We start from the raw sequence: 17,751 nt of genomic DNA, 5'->3' as shown, positions 1-17,751 counted from the left end.
CAGTCTTTTGGCATCTGAGAAGAGCCATGAGCTTCAGTTCAAAATGATTTGGGTTAAGAAACCAACAACTATATCTGAACCTCGGTGTATTCAAAGGGTGGCTTATTCAGATTTAATATTAACCTATTGCCCAAGTTTACTGCAACATGTCTGTTTTTTGCCTTAATGTTGCTTGGATAAAATTAAAAGAAAATCCATTTTAGCATTAATTGGGATTAATGTCAAATTATTGTTTGACAATTTGACAAACTATTGTCAAATTAATGTCAAATTCTCCACAGAAAGTGAAGACACAGAAATGTGAAGTTTTAGAACAAGAGCTCAATATGCCAATACACAATCTGCTGGGAAGAACTCAACAGTTCAAGCAGCATCTGTGGGAGGAAAAGAATTGATGCTTCAGGTTGAAAACCCTGCATCAAGACTGAGACAGTCAGTATAAAGAGGAGAAGGGGAGTGGTGAGAAAGGATTCTGAGGTGATTGGTGGACTGAGGAGGGGGGTAAGATGTCAGGCAGGGTACTGCCAGGTAAGGGACATGAGTGGGGGTGGAGTTGGAAGACAGCGACAGGTGAAATGATATATGGAGGCAGACAGAGGAAAGGGTGGGGGAGAACAGATGGAGCAAGGTAGGGGAGGGGAGTGTGAAGATAGGAGACAGCTGCTGGAGGGAGATGAGCAGGAACACAAAATACTACCAATGCTAGATTCTGATAAGTAAAGGAGGTGAGAATGGGAACCATTAGGGGAGAGATGAATGGCAATTGGAACCAGTTTGGGGGGCAGGGGCGGGGTGGGGGTGGGGGTTTGACGTGTGTGAAGTGGGTGGATGAAACCAGGAGGGGAGTGAAGGGGGGCTGGGGTGTGGGAAAGAGGACAAAAATGGGAGGACAGGAGGAGAGGAGAGGAGGGTAAAAAAAAGGTTCCTGAATTCAACATTCATGCCATTGGGCTACCCAGCAGAAGAGAGTCACGGAGCACTATAGCACAGAAACAGGCCCTTTGGCCCATCTAGTCCCTGCCAGCCTGGTTTTCTGCCTAGTCCCGTCTACCTGCACCTGGACCATAGCTCTCTCATTCATGTACCCATCCAAACTTCTCTTAAATATTACAATTGAAACCCGCATCCTCCACTTCTGCAGGCAGGTCATTCCGCACTCAGACCACCCTGAGTGAAGTAGTTTCCGCTCAGATTCCCCTTAAGTATTTCACCTTTCACTCTAAACCTATGACCTCGTCGTTCTAGTCTCACCCAACCTGAGGGGGAAAAGCTGACCGATACCTCTCATAGTTTTGTATACTTCTATAAGATCTCCCCTCATTCTCCTTCCTGTGCTCCAGAGAATAAAGTCCGAACCTATTCAACCTATCTCTGTAACTCAGGTACTCAAGTCCCAGCAACATCCGTGTAAATTTTTTCTGCACTCTTTCAAGCTTGTTGATCTCTTTCCTGCAGGTTGGTGACCAGAACTGCACACAATACTCTAAATTTGGCCCCACCAACGTCCTATACAACTTCAACATAACATCCCAACTCCTGTACTCAATGCCCTGATTTATGAAGGCCAATGTGCCAGAAGCTCTTTAAAGCCCCATCTACCTTGTGATGCCACTTTCAAGGAATTATGGATCTGTATTCCCAGGTCCTTTTGTTCTACCACACACCTCCGTGCCCTACCATTCACTGTGCAAGTCTTACCCTGGTTGATCTTCCCAAAGTTCATCACCTCACACTTGTCTGCATTAAATCCCATCTGCCATTTTTCAGAATATAAGGTATTGTTACTCCAGTTTACGTTGAACTTCATTCTGGCAGTGGAGAAGGCCAGGGATGGACAGGTCAGTGTGGGAATGGAAGGAGAGTTGCAATGGTTTTGCAGCTGGGAGCTCGGGATGGCCATTGTAGACTGAGCATAGTTGTTCTGCGAAGCAGTCGCCCGGTCTGCACTTGGTCTCGCCGACGTAGAGGCCATATCGGGAGCACTGGATGCAGTATACGAGTTTGGATTAGATGCACATGAACCTTTGCCATCATCTGGAGGGACTGTTTAGTTCCTGATGGTGGCAAGGGAGAAGGTGTAAGAATGTGTTACATCTACTGCAAGGGCAGGGGGACGTGCCAGGGGTCAGGGATGGATGGGTGTGGAGGGATGAGCACACTAGGGAGGGAGTGGTGCTCCCTAGGGTGACAGTAGCCAATCTGTCACTAGGGTGACAGTAGCCAATTAACCTACCAGCATGCCTTTTGGCGTGTGGGAGGAATCCAGAGCACCAAGAGGAAATCCACACAGTCCTAAGAGAATGTGCAAACCCCATACAAACAATGCCTGAGATCAGGATCGAATCTTGGAGCAGTGAGGCAGCAGTAGCACCTGCTGCACCTTCATGCATCCAGTATACTGTATTTTCTGAAGTGTTTAGATGAGTGGAGTTAAAAAGTATTAATTTGATTAATTTATCAAGTAATTTTGTAGTCATTTGAATCTTACATTTGATGATTTTCATTCTTTTCTGTTGCTGCCCACTTTCCTGTTCAGCTATAATCCTGCTAGAATGTTAATTTTAAGCTAAACCAGTCTAAGTAAAACACATTTTCATATAAAGTGCCTGAGTTATGACTCATGAAATGCATAAATTACCTTTCATTATCTGTGATAATGAAAGTTGTTTGCATTTAAAATACTTTTTTCCGTTTGACACTCCTCTGTTTTTCTTAAATTTGAAATGTCTGCAAAGCTGGATCAAAGGATGTGTTTAATTTGTTGCCTATTTTAGCTGATTAGAAGTTGTTAGGCAAAATTCTGTGCTGGGGAAAAGCACAAATGCATTTGATTTTCACCTTTTATTTGTCCATGCCGAGTCCAAATTTCTTTTATTTATACAATTACCATTTTGGATTCTTGTTATCTGTAGCCATATTTTATTAAGAATGTTTAAGTTCTTCCTAATTTATTCAGATACTTAACAAGATTTTCCAATTCAAAATTAACAAAGTATTCTGAAAATATTAAACAGCTGTGTTGAAATGGGTATCAGTCTTTGATTCTGCTGTATTTTGTGTTCTGGTAATAGGTGTACTGTGCTGATTTGTTTCAGAGCATGCAATTTGAATTAACAAGTTATGAAAGTGAATAGTTTCAATATGTGATTTGTTGTTGTTGTCCTGGACCAGAACAGTCCATTTTTCTTTGTGAATGCTTTGAGTAGGTTAATCCCATACCACATGTTTGGACAGTATAAAATTGCTTGTCCATTGAGTTTGGATATTAGAGTGGAATGAGTACGAGAAAGGAGGAAAACTGAATTTGTGGAGCATGGGGAAGCTGAAAATTTACCTAGTTCCATTGTGCTAGCACCATTTCCTTGAATGAAAAACTATTTTTATATCCTCCATATTTTTGTACCCTAAGCAATTCTCCCATTCCACACTGACAAATAAGAAGTGATATACAAAATGTAAGAATCTTTTTTCTAGGCAGGAATAATTCAGATGCATAGCTAATTATGAAATTATTTAAATAGAGTAATTGAGTGCTGATACCTGGAAATGTGCATGGAATTGTTAGGGTGTCTTGTTCATAAAGCAAAAAGCATATATAAAAAAATAAATATCAGCATGAGCCTGATTGAAGATGTGGCACAGCAGGTATTGAGGATAAAGAATTGTATCACTACACACATTTTATGGTGTGCTTGTGCTGTTAGGTAAGGCTCTGAAATGTGACCAAGAGGATTGATGAGGGCTGGGCGGAAGGCATTGTCTACAAGGACTTCGGTAAAGCCGTTGACAAGGTCCCACATGGTAGGCTGGTCCGGAAGGTTAGATCACAATGGGATTCAGGATGAGCTAGCCAAATGAACACAGTAGAGGGTTTTTCAGATAGGAGGCTTGTGACCAGTGGTTTTCCCCAGGGATTGGTGCTGGGTCCTCTGTTAGTCATATATATTAGTGATTTGGTAGATGGAATTTAATGCCCAAGTGCAAAGTGATGTATTTTGGGAATTTAAACCGGGGCAGGATATACTCAGTAAATGACAAGGCTCTGGAGAGTGTTGTTTAATTGAGAGACCTAGGGGTACAAGTATATAGTTCCCTAAAAGTGGTGACACAGACATGGTGAAGAAAGCATGTTGCCTTCATTCTTTGGGGCATTGAGTGCAAGAGTTGGGATGTTGTGGTACAGCTGTCCAAGATGTTGGTGAGACTGCAGGTGGAATATTGTGTGCCATACTGGTCACCATACTAAAGGATAAATGTGATTAAGCTAGAAAGGATGTAGAAAAGATTCACAAGGAGGTTCCTGGTACTGGAGGCTTGTTATAAGGAGAGTTTGGATAGGCTGGGACTGTTCCCAGGAGCAAAGGAGGCCAAGGGCTATCTTTATATAGAAACACAGAAAAACTACAGCACAATTCATGCCCTTCAGCCCACAAAGTTATGCTGAACATGTCCCTACCCTAGAAATTACTAGGCTTACCCATAGCCCTCTATTTTTCTCAGCTCCACGTACCTATCCAAAAGTCTCTTAAAAGACCCTGTCGTATCTGCCTCCACCACCATTGCTGGCAGCCCATTCCACGTACTCACCACTCTCTGAGTAAAAAAAAAACTTAGCCCTGACATCTCCTCTATACCTACTCCCCAGCACCTTAAACCTATGTCCTCTTGTGGCCACCAATTCAGCCCTGGTGAAAAGCCTCTGACTATCTACCCAATCAATATCTCTCATCATCTTATATACCTCTATCAGGTCCCCCCTCATCCTCCGTCGCTCCAAGGAGAAAAGGCCGAGTTCCCTCAACCTGCATTCATAAGGCATGCTCCGCATTCCAGGCAGCATCCTTGTAAATCTTCTCTGCACCCTTTCTATGGTTTCCACATCCTTCCTGTAGTGAAGTGACCAGAACTGAGCACAGTACTCCAAGTGGGGTCTGACCAGGGACCTATATAGCTGCAACAATACCTCTCGGCTCCTAAATTCAATTCCCCGATTAATGAAGGACAGTACACCATATGCCGCCTTCACCACAGAGTCAAACTGTGCAGCCGTTTTGAGTGTCCTATGGACTAGGACCCCAAGATCCCTCTGATCTTCCACACTGCCAAGAGTCCTACCCTTAAGACTACATTCTGCCATCATATTTGACTTAACAAAATGAACCACTTCACAATTAGCTGGGTTGAACTGCATCTGCCACTTCTCAGCCCAACTCTGCATCCTATCTATGTCCCTCTGTAACCTCTGATAGCCCTCCAAACTATCCACAACACCCCCAACCTTTGTATCATCCGCAAACTTACTAACCCACCCCTCCACTTCCTCGTTCAGGTAGTTTATAAAAATCACAAAGGGTCCCAGTACAGACCCCTGAGGTACACCACTGGTCACCGACCTCTACTCAGAATACAACCCTTCAACAACCACTCTTTGCCTTCTGTGGGCCAGCCAGTTCTGGATCCACACTGCAATGTCCCCTTGGATCCCATGTCTCCTCACCTTCTCCATAAGCCTCGCATGGGGTACCTTATCAAACGCCTTGCTGAAATCCATATACACTACATCTACTGCTCTCCCTCATCGATGTGTTTAGTCACATCCTCAAAAAAATTCAAACAGGCTTGTAAGGCAGGACCTGCCCTTGACAAAGCCATGCTGACTATTCCTAATCATATTATACTTCTCCAAATGTTCATAAATCTTGCCTCTCAGGATCTTCATCAGCTTTACCAATCACTGAGGTAAGACTCACTGGTCTATAATTCCCTGGGCTATCCCTACTCCCTTTCTTGAATAAGGGAACAACAGCCGCAACCCTCCAATCTTCTGGAACCTCTCCTGTCTCCATCAACGATGCAAAGATCGTTGTCAGAGGCTCTGCAATCTCTTCCTTCACCTCCCACAGCAGCCTGGGGTACATCTCATCCAGTCTCAGCGACTTATCCAACTTGATGCTTTCCAAAAGTTTCAGCACCTCCTCTTTGCTAATATCTACATGCTCAAGCTTTTCAGCCCGCTGCATAAAATCATGAGGGGTGTAACAAGGTGGAGAGTCAGTCTTCCCAGTCTAAAACCGGAAGGCATAGGTTTAAGGTGAGAGAGGAAAGATTTAAAAGGGACTTGAGGGGCAAGTTTTCAGAGAGTCATGTGTACATGGAATGAGTTGTCAGAGAAAGTGATCAAGGTGGGTACAATTAAAATGTTTAAAAGACATTTGGACAGGTGCATGAATAGGTAAAGTTTAGAAGGATTTTAACCAAATTCAGGCAAATAGGACTAGCTTGGGTAGGCACCTTGATTGGCATGTTTCAGTGCTGCATCACTCTAATTGGAATCCTCACTAACATCACAGCATGTGTAAAAAGTCAGGGTTAACAACAATCTTGTTTGAAGAATACCCTGGTTAAGGGTGATCCTAGGAGAGCATTTTATATTTGCTTTGAAAGTTTAAAAACTTAAGTCTGAAACTAGAGTCTTAAATTTAAATAAGACGAATTATAAAGTTATGCTGTATGGACTAGGAAAGGAAATTGATAAGATATTAAGCAGCAGCAGGCATTCAAGAAGGTACCTCAGAAATCTCAGCAAAGATGTATTCCATTCAGAGGTTAAAAACTCCATGAGAAAGATGATCCATTCTTGGCTAATTGAGGAGAGAGAAAATGGATTTTATATACTGTATGTGTATATTTTATAGATAGAAAGTACTCAAGGTAAACATTACTCCTTCTGAGAATGAGACTGAGGAACTAATAATGCAAACTAAGGAAATAATAGAGATCTTGAGCAAATATTTTCTGTCTTCACTGTAGAAGATATTAAAAACTAACCCAGTAGTAGAAAATCCAAGAGCAAAACTTGAGGAACTTAAAACAGTCACTTGGGAAAAGATACCAGGCAAACCAATAGAATTGAAGACCACCAAGTTCCCTGCACCAGGTGATCTGCATCTGAAGGTCTTTTAAAAAGTGGCTGCAGAGAATATGGATACATCAGTTGTCATTTTCCAAAATGTACAAACTGTTTGAGAAAAATTGAAAATATAATTCTCCTATTCAAAACAAAAAGGAAGACGACAAAGCAGGAAGCTTTAGGTCACATAGCCTGGCATCATTAATCAGGAAAATGTTGGAATATCAAAATACAATCAAGTAGTCAACATGATTTTTGAAAGGGCAATATTATTTGACAAATTTATTAAGACTTCTTGGTGGATAAAGGGAAATCTGCAGGTATGTAACATAAATAGAAAATGCTGGAACTATTTGCGTCTCACAGCATCTGTGGAGAGGGAAACAGTTAACATTTCAGGCGTATAAACTTTAGTTGAAATTCTACCCTGGTCTCTGCCTTTGGTCTGAACCAGTTAAATGTAAAAGCAGATTTGTACAAACATCCTATATACTGTAAACTTAGAAGCATATAGGTCCTATCATGCATCTGTCAACTCTGAGCAAGTTATCCAATTAGTCCCTTAGATGCATAGTCCTGCAAAAGTTTCCTTGTGCCTGCTGTTTTCTTTTGCTTTAACATTGTGACAAAGAATTAACATTGTGTCAGAAATTAGATCCTGCATTTTTCGCACTTGTGAATGACTTGAAATGAAGATTAGAAAAAATTTAAATTTTTGGTTTAACATGCTAATGGCTTGTTAGATTTTCACATTCTCCAAGGGTTCAAGTATAATGTATCAATGGGAATAAATTGAATTAGAATATAGATTTATGTGGAATTCCATAAAGCTTGTTGAAGCATAATTGTACATAACACTTAAACTTGTCAAAGTTTCTACTGTGTAATTTATTTAAAAAATAAATCCTGCTTCCAATTTGCAACATCAGAACAAGAGTAGGCCACTTAGCCCCTTTAGCGTGTTCGACAAGATCAATGACACAAATACATACACCTACCTTTTTCCCAATTACTTAATAGCTTCGTTAACAATCTTAGATTTAAAATTAACAATTGACCCAGCATTAATTGCTGTTTATAGTAGGCACAGTAGTGTAGCGGTTAGTGTAACGCTATTACAGCGCCAGAAGCCTGGGTTTAACTCTGGCCACTGTCTGTAAGGAGTTTGTATGTTCTCCCCATGCCTGCGTGGGTTTCCTCCGGGTGCCCTGGTTTCCTCCCACATTCCAAAGATGTACGAGTTAGGAAGTTGTGGGCATGCTATGTTGGCACCGGAAATGTGGCAACACTTGCGGCCTGTCCCAGAACACTCAACGCAAAAGATGCATTTCACTGTGTGTTTAGATGTGCATGTGACTAGTAAAGATATCTTCTTATCTCATCTCCTCCACACTATATTAGTATTTACTAATTTCACTCTTGAAAGACCTGGCTCTAGCAGCCTTGTTTTCTGAAACCCTTTGAATTCAAACATTCCCCCCACAGCCTAGGACTGCCTGCTTCTATCTTCTCCCCAAAATATCTACAAGAAGGATTGTCCCGGTAGACCTATTGTCTCTGCATGCTCTTGCCCCACTGAGCTCATATCCTTGTACCTGGACACTATTCTGTTCACCCACCTCTCCGGCACCCCCCCCCCCCCCACCCCCGTCCAATCCCTTCCCACCTACATCCATGACATCTCACACTCCCCAACTCTTCCATAACTTTAAGTCCTCTAAGCACACACAACCTCATCTTCACCATGGATGTCCAGTCCCTATATACCTCCATTCCCCATCATGACAGCCTCACTGCCCTCCGATTCTTTCTTGACCAGAGACCGAACCAGTCCCCTTCCACTAACACTCCTCTGCATGGCTGAACTTGTCCTCACTCTAAACAACTTCTCTTTTGATTCCTCTCGCTTTCTACAGACCAACGGTATAGCTATGGGCACTCGCATGGGCCCTAGCTATGCCTGCTTTTTTTGTTGGCTATGTTGAACAGTCTCTGTTCCAAGCCTGCTTCGGCCGCCTTTTTTTCTCTGCTATATCAACAACTGCATTGGTGCCACCTCTTGCACCCGTGTGGAACTTAACAGTTTCATAAATTTCGCCACTAATTTTCACCCAACTCTCCAATTCACTTGAACCTTCTCTGACACCTCTCTCTCCTTTCTCAATCTCTCTATCTCCATCTCAGGAGATTCTTTATCCACCAACATCTTCTACAAACCCACTGACGCCCACAGCTGCCTTGATTACAGTCCAAGGACGTTGTCTCTTTCTCTCAATTTCTCTGCCTCCGCTGCATTGCTCCCATGATGAGGCTTTCCACTCCAGGATGTCTGAGATGTCCAACTTCTTTACTAACCATGGCTTCCACCCACTGTGGTCGGGAGAGCTCACACCCACATCTCTGCCATTTCCCCCACATCTGCTCTCACCCCACTCCTCTCAGACCCAACAGGGATAGGGTCCCCCTTGTCATCACATTTCATCCTACAAGCCTACATATCCAACACATCATTTTCCGCTATCTCCAAAGGGATCCCACCACCAAGCATATCTTCCCCGCCCCCCCCCCCGTCTGCCTTTTGCAGGGACCACTCTCTCTGTGACTCCTTAGTTCACTCCTTCCTCCCCGTCCATCTCGCTCCCACCCCAGGGACTTTCCACTGCTCCCACTATAGGTGTAACACCTGCCCCTACATCACCTCCATCTAGGGACCCAAACAGTCCTTTCAGGTGCAACAGATTTACCTGCACCTCCCCTAATATCATCTGCATTCAGTGCTCCAAGTTTAGCCTTCTCTACATTGGCGAGACCAAACGCAGACTAGGTGACCATTTTGTAGAACACCTGCGCTCCGTATGTAACCGTAATCTGTATCTCCCTGTTGCCAGAAACTTTAACTCCCCCTCCACTCCATCACTGATATGTCAGTCCTCAGCGACCTCCACTGCCAGGAGAAGTCCAAACGCAAATTGGAGGAACAGCACCTCATTTTCTGCCTTGGGACCTTACAGCCTCACTGCATGAACATTGAATTCTCCCACTTTAAGTAAACTAAACCCCCTCCCCACCCCCCCCTCCACTATGCCTCTTCTTTTCTTCCCTTTCTTAGCCCCTCTTTTTTTCTCCTCGCCAATTATTTTTTTCTTCCCCCTGCCCCCATGGGGCACCTGCCTCCTTTGACCCATCCCCTGGTAAATCTGCCCTATCCTCCTCCCCCACATCTGCCTACTACTATCTCTTACCTGCATCTACCTGTCATTACCCTTGTGCCCACCCCACCTCTGCTCCTTTTGCCCATCCACCTCTGCTCTTTTGTCCACCTATCATTCCTGTTTCCCCACCCCCCCCCCCAATATATTGGGCTTCCCCTTTGCCTATCTTCAGTCCTGAAGAAGAATCCTGAGCCAAAGTGTTAACCATCTGTTTTTCTCCACAGATGCTGCCTGGCCTGCTGAGTTCCTCCAGCATCTTGTTTTTCATCTAGATTCCAGCATCTGTAGTCCTTTTTGTTTTTCTTTGACAGCTTCTGGCTTTTCATCATTTTTAAAAAGTACTGTTCTTTTGTTTTTGGATCCATGTCTTCACATTTGCTCATGTTGAAATCCATTTGCACCATTTTACTCATTCACTCAATTTGTAATAAATTTTTGTAATTTAACATTGCCATCCACATTCCTTACAAGGCCACCTGGCCATGTGTTATCAGCAGTCTTGGATGCATGACTTCCCATTCCCTTCATTGTTAATCATATGGTTAATAATTGTGGTCCCAACACTTGTCCTTCTCTGACAACCCTTGTTACATGCTGCTAATTTGAGTGCCTGTTCATTATTCCTATCATCTCTTGTCACTTGTTTCCTAACCAGGTCAAGTCACCTTCAATTATCTTAGCTTCACATTCAGACTGCTATCTTATGAGGACCTTTACCAGATAACTTCAGGAAGTCTATAGAAATTCCCCTCTATCACCAAAAAAGGTCAGAGAGGTTCATTAGACAAAACCTAACCCTTATAATCCTGTGCAGCTCCGATCAATGTTTTTGTTGCATAGAATTCTTGGCACTGATAAGAACATAGAATATATGAAGGAAGATAAGACCATCTGGTCCTTGCACCACCTCTTCTAGTAATTAAGAAATGAGGCATCATATTTCCTGAGTGCCATTTTCCTGCATTAACCTCCATATTACTTGATTTCCTTTGCATCCAAAACACACTCTCTGTCTTGAGTACACTCATCGACTGAGCTTCTACACCTCTTTTGAGCAGTGAATTCCAATGATCACTACCCTCTGAAGAAATTTTGTCTAATCTGTCATGAATAGCTGATCCCTTCTTTTGAGATTGTGACCCCTAGTTCTGGACATTCCAGCCAGGAGAGATATAACTCTATATCCATGCTGTTCAAGTCTCTTAAGAATTTTGTACATTTCAACGAGATCAATCTGTTTTCTAAACAGGCCTAGTCTGTTTAATCAGTCCTCATATGACAAACCCTATTCCCCCATCCCAGTGATTAATTTGTACTCCCTCAATTACAAGTACATCCTTTAGTATACAGGCCAGTTCTGTGCACACTGTTGGTGGTCTCCCCAAGGCCCTATATAATTGGAGCAAGATGTTTCTACTTTTGTATCAAACCCTATTCCAATGAAGCTCAACATGCCATTTGCTGCCTATATTGCTTGCTAAACTTGCATATTAACATTCAGTGGTCCACGTCTGGTCCCTTTTTGAATTCCAACTCCTTTCATTCTTTCACCATGTTTTTAAAAAAAAGCTCCTTTTCTATTTTTTTTTCCTTCCAAAGCTTATGCCTCACGTTTTACACATATTCAAACTGTTATGTTATCGTCCCATTACCAATGTAGATTGTGAACAGTTGGGCCCTAGCACCAATTCCTGCAACACTCTACTTGTCATTGCATCTCACCTCAAAAATTACCTGTTTCTTTCTTCCTTCTGTTTTCTGTCCATTAACCAAACTTCTGTTCATGCATTACATTCATGCAATGCTGTGTGCTTTGATTTTTTTAATCACTTTTATGGAATCTTATCAGAGACCTTTTGAAAGTTCAAATATTGCATCATCTTTGCCATCGTCTTTTCTGCTAGTTATAACCCCTGAAAATTGCAACAAGACGGTCAAAGATGATTTCCCTTTTATAAATCTATGTTCACTCTGCCCAATTTTGTTTTTTAAGATTTTCCTTATTAATAGATTCCAATATTTTATTGCTGCTGGTGTCAAGCTAACTGGTCTGTGGTTTCCTGCATTTTCCATCATTTATTAACTGATGGGGTTACACTCAGTGCTATAAGCTGGTCTTGTATCAGAGTTAAATGAAACAACCTCTCACCATTCTTTGCCCATCAGCAGATGTGCCCAGTTTATTATAGACAATTGTAGTCTCATTGCTTGGAAGCTTTATCAAAATCTGGAACCTGAGTAACTGCTTTGCATTTCTCCCTTTTTAGAAGCTGTATTGAATTTGATCTTCAATCACCATTGGATAAGTGTTCACTCATTAGTATGTTGACTAAATCTGGTTCATAATGTAATACCAAATGTAATGACCTGTTCTCTTATTGGTTCTAGGATGCATTATTACAGAAAATTATTATGAATAGACTTCAGAAATTCATGATTTTCAGATATCAGGTTTACTGGGTATGAGGGCTGGGTACCTAATGCCCACTGGGGCTGAGCTGCTTGAATCTTTTTTAACTTTGTGTACCATTTTAAGTCAAAGAAGACAATTCCAGGCTTAAATTGCACCTCTCAATTTGATGCATATGATGTGCTGGTGCACAAAAAAATGTAAGGTATTTGCAATGATATCAGTTGACATGCAATGCTTATTTGACATTACATACAAATTCTACTGTGCATATGAGGCCAGTGAGAATGCAGAAACAGGTTTTAACTGGAGGGCTGAGGGCTGAGGCCTACTTGCTATTAATTGAAGGACTTTAATCTACCTGGGCTGCCACTGGGAATCTGAGGAATCATGTCTTCACCTTTCCATCCTTGCTGATTATCCCCAATTCTCTCACTGTTGGCATCCTCTGTTCCACCCATCATCAACAAACTTAGCAATTGATACCTGGGAGTACAAGTTTGTGGATACTGTTCAAGTACAGCCTGTTTTAGCACCGTGTGCAATGCCCACTATTTAGGGAGTGGGAACTTGGATGTGCAGGGAACTTGAAGTGAGATATAGGCAGTGGTTTAGCTTTTTTTTTAGTAATTTAGATGGACATTAAATAAGAAGGTGTATGGTGTGCTGGCCTTCAATAGTCGGGGGGATTGAGTTCAAGGTCCGCGAGGTAATGTTGCAGCTCTATAAAACTGGTTAAGCCACACTTGGAGTATTGTGTTCAGTTCTGTTCACCTCATTTATAGGAAGGATATGGAAGCTTTGGAGAGGGTGCAGAGGAGATTTACCAGGATGCTGCCTGGATTACATAACATGTCTTTATGAGGAAAGGTTGAGCAAGCTAGGGCTTTTCTCTTTGGAGCAACGCAGGATGAGATGCGACTTGATTGAGGTGTATAGAGATTGAGAGACATAGAGTGGATAGCTGGCATCTTTTTCCCTGGGTGGCAATGGCCAATACCAGAGGACATCTGTTTAAGGTGAGTGGAGGAAAGTTTAGGGGAGATGTCAGAAGTAGTTTTTTTAAACAGTGGTGAGTGCCTGGAATGCACTGCCAGGAGTGGTGGTAGAGGCTGAGACTTGGATAAGCATGTGGATGCAAGAAAAGTGGAGGGTATGGGTTGTGTAGGAAGAGAAAGATTAGATTGATTGTGGAGTAGGTTTACATAGGTCGGTACAACATCGTGGGCCAAAGAGCTCGTAGTGGGCTGTTCTATGGACATGGCAAGGCAGGTAATGTGTTGCAGCTGCAGAATATGGGAGCCATTGGAAATCATTGATCAATGCCAACCACTACTGCAGCAAATGTCTACTGCTTAAGAGAATTCTGCAAGGAGCTAATCAGATACTGCAGTAGAAGGGGGAAGCTACCTAGGCGGCAGTCACTCCCATTAGATCAAGTATTGCGGAATTGGTTAGTGAAGAGGGATAGAAGGCTGTGACAATAAGTGAGGTAGGTGTGAGCATTAAGAAGGAAGCACTGGTGGAGCCTCAACCCTTGCTGTTAGCCCAAAGGTATACTTTCCTAACTACCTGTGTGGCTGCAGGGAGGATGATTTACGATAACCAAAAACAATATGCTTATTCCTACTCTTTGTTCCCTGTTGACTCTGGGTTGTACAGCTTACAGTTGATTGCACCTTTTACTTTGTACATGTATTTAAACAAAGAAACATCTGCCCTCAAATAGCTTTGTTTCATAAACATTTCAATGTACATTTGGAATTGTGTATTGAAATGTTTTTGAAACAAAGCTATTCGATTCATAAACTTCATTTAGTATAAGTAGTAAATGGGCATCTTGGAGGGAATTTTAGTAATGACAAAGTGGAAGATCTGCTGAGTAAATTCAGTGCAGGAAAACTTCACAGATGAAGCAGACTTGGAAGAGGAGCAATCAAAAATCATGTAAGATATAGTTGAGCTTAGAAGAGCTGGCAATTTGTCCAATCCATGACTGAGTATTAAGGTCGTACCTGCCAGATCTAAAAGATGCACATGTTACTTCTATTCCTACTCACTGGAAATGTAGCAGAAACTTCAAATTGTAAGATGCTTTTTCAAAAAAATGGTGTTATTGTGTGATGAGGAAAGGAAATGTATCAGATTTTAACATTGTCCAGGAATGTGCAGTCCTCATGCCTACTTTTGTAATTGCAGTGGTTTGATTTTTCATAAACAATCCCTTACATATTCTATTCAAATTGTTCAGAGTTAGCAATTAATTAGATGTTTCTACATTTTAATGCACTGTTAAACTAGAAGTATGTATAGCAGTGTTTTCCAAGTGTTATGAACCAGCAACAAAAGAAAGACACTGAGTCATGATCCAGTGTTAGAAACTACTTTATTAATAGCTGCTTATGATGAGAATAAAAGTAAAAATGTTAGAAGTAAAAATGTTAAAATCTTAAACATTAACCCCAAAACTAAACTCATAGTGTGTGTGTGTGTGGCAAACTCCCAAACTCCAAGTCCAGGAATGGTTCTTAAAGTTCAGTTCAGCAAGCCATAAGGTGAAACATGAGCAAAGGCTTCTTCAACAACCACCGTGGTCTGAAGATAAAACGTAGATGTAGAGAGAAATAGAGATATTATGAAATCCAGATGGTCCACGATGGAACCCAAACAACACCTCAGTATTTACTCAGTAGTGATTTCCTCACTCTGAAAAGCATCCAAATTGTGTTTCCCTCCACAGGTTAACGACAAAGTCGACTCCACCGGATTACTCCAAATAATACATACGTGGATTGTAGTGACAGACACAGTTACTGTTTCTCATCCATCAATAGAGAAACTAGCAGGCTGGTCGCTCGCTCACTCTCGCTTGCTCTCTCTCTCTCCTCCCCTGACTGACTTCTTCAACGTCATTCCATCCTTTATCTCTTGTTGACGTAAGCCCTCCTCCTCCTCCTCCCTCTCACCACTATGCTCTATCTTAAAGGGACATTCACCAATAGTAACCTAGTCTGTAACACAAACTTCAGCCAGTGGTGTGGTGAACAATGCACTGCATGGCACAATAGTCAATGTGAAGTCTCAATGCCTTTTGGCTCATAAGAGACTTTTCCTACATGTTTGACATTTTCCAAATACTGAATGAAAGTGAATTTCAATCACAATCCTGAAAAGGCAGTTGGGGATAAGTGACTGATACCTTGCATGTTTGTGAAATGTGTCTATTTCTGACTTAGCTTCATAGTTCAGTGTGGAAAACTAAAACCACTGAGGGTATCTCCACACTCCTAGCATTTTGTTTTTTGATTCATAATTCAATGTTACTGGCAGGGATCTTTGAAAACAGAAGTTTTGAGAACCACAGACGAGAGACTGCAGATCATGGAAATCTGGAGCAACACACACAAAATGCTGGAGGAACTCAAGCAGGTCAGGCAGCATCTATGGAGGGAAATAAACAGTCAATGTTTCAGGCTGAGGACCCTTCATCAGGGCCGGAAAGAAAGAGGGCAGAAGCCGGAATAAAAGGGTGGGAGGAGGAGGAGCAGCATGAGCTGGTGGGTGATGGGTGAATAAGTAGAAGGAGGTGGGGAACCAGAGGGAGGAAGGTGTGGGTCTCTTCCAAGTGAGGCAGTCCTTTAATGCATGAATCCACCGGTGTCATTTATTGCATCCAGTATTCCCAGTGCGGCCTCCATCAGTGAGACCCAACGCAGATTGGGGGATCACTTTGTCGAGCACCTTCGCTGCATCTGCCTTAACAACAAGGATCTCCTGGTGGCCAGCCATTTTAATTCCCCTTCCCATTCCCACACTGACATCTGTCCATGACCACCTCTACTGCCAAGTTGAGGCTAGATGCAGATTAGACGAACAACACTTCATATTCAGTCTTGGTCGTCTCCAACCTAACGGCATCAACATCTATTTCTCTAACTTCTGGTAGCCACTCCCCTCTGTTCCCTGCACCCCCTCACCCCTTTGTTTCCCCTTATCCTTCTGGCCCCTTTACTCCTCTTTCCTCTCCCCCTCCCTCGCAACCTGCCCATCACCAACACCTTCCTCCCTCTGGTTCCCCACCTCCTTCCATTTTATTCCATGGCCCACTGTCCTGTCCTCTTGGATTCCATCTTCTTCAGCCCTTTGCCTCTTCCACCTATCACCTCCCAGTTTCTCAATCATTCCCCACTTCTCCCCCCCACCCTGCCCCACCTACCTACCTTTCTCTTCCTCCATCCACCCCCCCACCCCCCTCCCCAAAAAAAACCTGGATTCACATCACTCATCAGCTTGTGTTCCTCCCCCTCCCCTTCCCACCTTTTATTCTGGCTTCTGCCCTCTTTCTTTCCAGTCCTGATGAAGGGTCTCGGCCCAAAACGTTGACTGTTCATTTCCCTCCATAGATGATGCCTGACCTGCTGAGTTCCTCCAGAATCTTGTGTGTGTTGACTTGAGAACCACAATAGATCGTGACAAAGAATAACACCAATTTGTCTCCAGCAAGACAGCCCTTAATGGGAATAAGACATAATTGATTCACTGGCAAGTCCATTTCCCTGTTTGTTCCTCTTTCAAATATTTGTCCATTTATTCCTTTAAAAGATTCCTTTAATCTCTACCTCACCTATTCCAGAGCTCCAATCATCAATAAATTGCTTGTAACTGTGCCTTTGACTTTTCTAATGCCAAATGACCAGTTGATCCCTTCATAATCTTAGAATTGTGCAGCATGGAACAAAGTCATTCAGCCCGTTGGCTCTGCTCTTTCAAAAAAAAACAATTCAGATATATTCTGTTCTAAGCTCCTTGCCCATAACACTGCATATTTTTTTCTCATCTAGCAATTATCCAATTTCCTTTTGAAGACTGCAATTGAATGTGTATCCACCATGATATCAGGCAAAACATTTTGAATGTTAATTATTCAATTCAATAATGTTTTTGTTCCCTCTCCTCACTTCTGGCTCTCCAGCACTTTCCATTTTGTGCAGTAATTGTTATACAAATAACCAAATTTTCATCTTTTCATGCTATGTTATTACATTATAACCAAAAATGTTTGTGTAATGAAAAAATATCCTGGATCAAGTCTACCAGAGGCTTCATGCACTCTTTGTCAGGTAATTCACAATATCGTTTTTTACCTTTCAAATATTCATCATACAAGTGGAGGGAATCTTGCATTCCAATTAGGTGGCACGTGTTTGAGCATTGTGCTA

At 42.3% G+C, this 17,751-nt stretch overlaps 1 protein-coding gene across 1 annotated transcript in view; it reads left to right on the top strand.

Moving 5' to 3' along the window:
• Nucleotides 1–17,751, top strand: part of mbd6 (methyl-CpG binding domain protein 6) — a 144,880-nt gene that overhangs the window by 41,501 nt on the left and 85,628 nt on the right.

The sequence above is a fragment of the Pristis pectinata genome, chromosome 1, assembly GCF_009764475.1.
Source record: "Pristis pectinata isolate sPriPec2 chromosome 1, sPriPec2.1.pri, whole genome shotgun sequence".
Classification (NCBI taxonomy): domain Eukaryota; kingdom Metazoa; phylum Chordata; class Chondrichthyes; order Rhinopristiformes; family Pristidae; genus Pristis; species Pristis pectinata.
The sequence above is the reverse complement of the archived record's forward strand: the minus strand, read 5'-3'. Positions and strand labels throughout refer to the sequence as shown.